The 5,000-nt window shown below is 37.3% G+C and overlaps 2 long non-coding RNA genes across 2 annotated transcripts in view; both read left to right on the forward strand.

Moving 5' to 3' along the window:
* LOC123504339 overlaps positions 1-3,366 on the forward strand; it is a 4,457-nt gene extending 1,091 nt beyond the window's left edge. The window contains exon 2 of the long non-coding RNA XR_006674821.1: positions 3,047-3,366. This is a non-coding gene — a long non-coding RNA (uncharacterized LOC123504339). The remainder of the gene's footprint in view (positions 1-3,046) is intronic.
* Positions 3,367-4,780: 1,414 nt separating this feature from the next.
* LOC123504342 overlaps positions 4,781-5,000 on the forward strand; it is a 1,030-nt gene continuing 810 nt past the window's right edge. The window contains exons 1-2 of the long non-coding RNA XR_006674826.1: positions 4,781-4,848; positions 4,957-5,000. The exon at positions 4,957-5,000 is cut by the window's right edge and continues 70 nt beyond it. This is a non-coding gene — a long non-coding RNA (uncharacterized LOC123504342). The remainder of the gene's footprint in view (positions 4,849-4,956) is intronic.

Genomic DNA, 5,000 nt, shown 5'->3' on the forward strand with positions numbered 1-5,000 from the left:
TAAGTTAGTGTGGTGTTAGGAATAGTAATAGTTTTGATAGTTATGAAAGTTGATTTTTTTTTCAATTTTAAGCGTGTTTTGGTGTTTTTTTTAAAGATTTTTTGGTGTTAATGGTGTTTTAAAGAGTGTTAGGGGTGGTTTTAGTTATAGTTAGGTTAGTGTGGTGTTAGGAATGGTAATAATTTTGATAGTTATGAAATTGATGTTTTTTTTTCAATTTTAAGAGTGTTTTGGTGTTTTTTTAAGGATTTTTTGGTGTTAATGGTGTTTTAGTGTTAGGGGTGGTTTTAGTTATAGTGTGTGTGTGTTAGGAATGGTAATAATTTTGATAGTTATGAAAGTTGATATTTTTTCAATTTTAAGTGTTTTTTTTAAAGATTTTTAATGGTGTTTTAAAGAGTGTTAGGGGTGGTTTTAGTTATAGTTAGGTTAGTGTGGTGTTAGGAATGGTAATTACTTGAGTTTTAAGTATATTTGGTGTTTTTAGTTTGTTAATGGTGTTTTTAGGAGTGTTAGGGGTGGTTTTAGTTATAGTTAAGTTAGTGTGGTGTTAGGAATGGTAATAATTTTGATACAGTTATGAAAGTTGATATTTTTTTCAATTTTAAGAGTGTTTTGGTGTTTTTATAAGATTTATTGGTGTTAATGGTGTTTTAAGGAGTGTTAGGGGTGGTTTTAGTTATAATTAGGTTAGTGTGGTGTTAGGAATGGTAATAATTTTGATATTTTTTTCAATTTTAAGCATGTTTTGGTGTTTTTTTTTAAGGATTTTGTGGTGTTAATGGTGTTTTAAAGTGTTAGGGGTGGTTTTAGTTATAGTCAAGTTAGTGTGGTGTTAGGAATGGTAATTACTCGCTTTACTACTATTGATAAGGTGACAAATGTTCCTGTTTTAAGTATATTTGGTGGTATTTTTAAGGATATGTTGGTGTTAATGGTGTTTTTAGGAGTGTTAGGGGTGGTTTTAGTCATAGTTAGGTTAGTGTGGTGTTAGGAATGGTAATAACTTGATATTTAACAGTTCTGAAAATTGTATAGCATTTTTCTAGTTTTTTTTTTTTTTTTTTTAAGGAATGTTTGTTTGTTAAGGGTGTTTTTGGTTATAGTTGGTTAATGTGTGGTTAGGAACATTGTTTGGTGGTTAGGAAAGAGAGGGAGTAAAATGTTATGTTGCTAGTGTTTGGGTGACTACTGCTACTACTACTACTACTACTACTACTACTACTACTACTACTACTACTACTACTACTAATACAGACAAGGCAGTAGTAGTGGTTGTTTTGTTTCTATTTTATATTTTTTTTTTTTCAATGGTTATATTTTATTTATTTTTTGTATAGTTTTAATCTATATATTAAAAAATGTGTGTGTGTCTGTCTGTCTGTCTGTATTTCTGCTTGTGTGTGTGTGTCTGTCTGTCTGTCTCTGTTTGTGTGTGTGTGTGTGTGTGTGTGTATTCACCTAGTTGTAATTTTGCAGGGCCTGGGTATCATACTGGTGTGGCCCCGTCTCCATATCTACACACATCCAACCTTCCTTTCAAACTGTGCACACTCCTCGCTGACACCACCTCCTCACTCAAACCATTCCACACCTCCACACATCTTTGTGGGAAACTATATTTCTTCACATCCTTCAAGCATATTCCTTGGCTATCTTTTTACTGTGCGATCTTGTAGTTCTATTTAAGTTTTCCTCTCTCAACATCATTTGCTCATTATCCACTTCATCCAGTCCATTCAACAGTTTATAAACCTGTATTAAATCTCCTCTTTCTCTTCTTTGTTCCAAGGTAGGCAAATTCATTTCTTTTAATCTCTCCTCATAGGTCATTTCTGCCAATTCCGGAACCATTTTTGTTGCCATTCTCTGCAATCTCTCCAACTTCCTTATATGCTTCTTTTTATAAGGGGACCAAACCACTCCAGCATATTCCAATCTTGGTCTAATTACCATACTAATTAATTTCTTCATCATATCTTTATCCATATAATGGAAGGCTAATCCAATATTTTTATCAAATTATACGTTTCTCCAAACATCTTATCAATATGAGCCTCAAACTGCCCATGGTCTTGTATTATCACTCCCAAATCCTTTTCCTTTTCCACCTTTTTCAACACTACTTCTTCACCCATCTTATATGACCCTCTTGGCCGTCTTCCACTCTTCCCATCTCCATCACATGACTTTTGCTCAGATTAAATTCCATTTGCCACCTCTTGCTCCACTCCCAAATCTTATCCAGGTCTGCCTGTAAAATTTCACAATCTTCTTCACTCTTCACACACCTACACAACTTCGCATCATCCGCAAACAAATTAATATAACTGTTTACTCCCTCTGGCATGTCATTAATACATACAAGGAAAAGTATTGGTGTGTGTGTGTGTGTGTGTGTGTGTGTAATTCACCACAGTCGCCTGCTGGTCACCCAGCCATTACGGAGCGAGCTCAGAGCTCATAGACCGATCTTCGGATAGGACTGAGACCACAACACACTCCACACACCGGGACAGCGAGGCCACAACCCCTCCAGTTACACCCCGTACCTATTTACTGCTAGGTGAACACGCCCCACACATTAAGTGTGTGTGTGTTTGTTTGTCTGTCTGTCTGTCTGTGTGTGTGTGTGTGTGTGTGTGTGTGTGTGTCTGTCTGTCTGTCTGTCTGTCTGTCTGTGTGTCTGTCTGTCTGTCTGTCTATCTATGTGTGTGTGTGTCTGTCTGTCTGTCTGTGTGTGTGCGTGTGCGCGTTTATCTCTGTATGTGTGTGTGTGTGCGTTTATCTGTGTGTGTGCGCGTTTATCTGTGTGTGTGTGTGTGTCTGTCTGTCTGTGTGTGTGTGTGCGCGTTTGTCTTTGCATGTGTGTGTGTGTGTGCGTTTATCTCTGTATGTGTGTGCGTGCGTGCATTTGCATTTTTGTGTATGTAACCTATATATCCAAAAACAGAAAAAAAACAAAATAATGAAATGAAAAAATTGTAGTGTGTGTGTTGACCAAGGAAATCAAACTAATGTGTGTTCGTTCATGCGTTTGTTTCAGGAGAAGTTATGTCACGGTGTGGTAATTGTGACGGGCTGTTCCTTCGTGCCAGCCTGGGTTCTTGTCCACATTAAGGAGTACCGCGGCCGCCCAGAGTAACAACACCAACAGCACCACCACCACCACAGGCTTAAAAAGCACACATGCATAGTCTTAATTGTGTGTGATGGGGAAACATGCACACACACACACATATGTACGCGTTTTAATGTACATACGTGTCACTCATGTATGTGTTGAATTGTGTATGTGGTGAAGAAGGTCCACACACACACACACACACACACACACACACACACACACACACACACACACACACACACAGAAAGTTGTATTAACAGCATTACAAACACACAAGCAGTACTTATGTTTTAAACCACCACCACCACTACTACTACTACTACAGTGCAATTTAGTAGTATGTTAAAATGCATTATTCTCAGGTTTATTTGTACTGAGAAGACAAGTTTATGTGTGTGTGTGTGTGAGAGAGAGAGAGAGAATGTATGTTATTTTAAAAGATATTGCTGTTCTCATTCAGTGTGTGTGTGTGTGTGTGTGTGTGTGTGTCAAAAATGAAAACGAAGAGAAGGGCAGATTTTGTACATAATAAAAAACGCTAGAGAAGGAACGCTGTGTTTTTCTTCCACCATCTTCTGAAGTGTGTGGAGGGATAGAAAACATTTTGGAAGAAAGATTTAAAGAAGAAAAGCGTTTTGAAAAATTTAGAGAGAGAGCGAGCATGGCCTTGTCTTGCCTCTTTATTGACACTGAGGCACCAACAAACACACAGGAAAACAGCCAAACTTACCTAACCTCAATACACCAGCAGAGAGAGAGAGGACACCACATCCTCTCCCTTCGACAACCTGAGACCAACTGCCCCACAGGATAGAGAAGGTCCTCCGTGTGTGTGGCTTACTAAAAACTTTATTTCTGCATTACCCATTGTCTTCATCCACACAATACAAACCCAACACAAATGTACAAACACATACCACTGCCGCCGCTGCTGCTGCACTCAACACACCAGTGGGAATATGAAAAACTTGGTATAATCGACAAGTAAAAGTGTTCTAGTCAATATCTAAAACAAAGACAGCTTAGAATTTAGTGCTATGTAAAATTTTAAACATGTCGGAATATTAGAATACAAAAACTGAATTTTTAGGCAAGATAAGTGAATAATGTTGATAATCATAGAATACAAGAAAGTTAGTCAATTTTTATAAGATAGGTTAGAAAGAGAGAAGTGGAAGGTAGAAAAAGGTCAAGTTCAGATAAAATAGGTTACAATATTAAGTGGAAGATGCAAATAGAAGAAAAAGTTTTGATAAGATTAGGCGAGACAGTTTACAATATTGACAAGTGCAAGATAAAGTAACATAAGATTTGACAAGACTTGGCCACCGTGGTACAGTAACCCTGCGTGCTTTGAGGTCTGAGGGTCTCCAAACACACGGGTTCGAATCCTGTCAACAGTCCGAGTGTAGGTTGGGCTTCCTCACTCGGGGCAACGGTTTCCTAGCAGGTGGGCTTTGAGATAGGAGGTGCCACAAAAAATATCCCCTTTACCCCAGAAATTCCCATGAAAACCCCACATGGTAGAAAATAAAGAAAAAAAGATAGATTACAATAATAATAATTTAAAGATACAAACAAGTTAGGATAAATTTAGACAATATTGGTTAGAGCAAAGGTGATAAATTGAAGATACAAGTGTTATGATAAATATAGACGCTACAATAATGTTAAAATACAGATTACAAGAAAGTTAGGGTGATTTAAGACAACAGTGATAGGTTAAAGATACAAAAGTTAGGGTGATGTTAGACAAGATGGGACAGAACAAGTGATAGGTTATAGATACAAAGGGTGATGTTAGACAAGATAGGACAGAACAGTGATAGGTTAAAGATGCAAAGTTAGGGTGATGTTAGACAAGATGGGACAG

The sequence above is a fragment of the Portunus trituberculatus genome, chromosome 2, assembly GCF_017591435.1.
Source record: "Portunus trituberculatus isolate SZX2019 chromosome 2, ASM1759143v1, whole genome shotgun sequence".
Taxonomy (NCBI): domain Eukaryota; kingdom Metazoa; phylum Arthropoda; class Malacostraca; order Decapoda; family Portunidae; genus Portunus; species Portunus trituberculatus.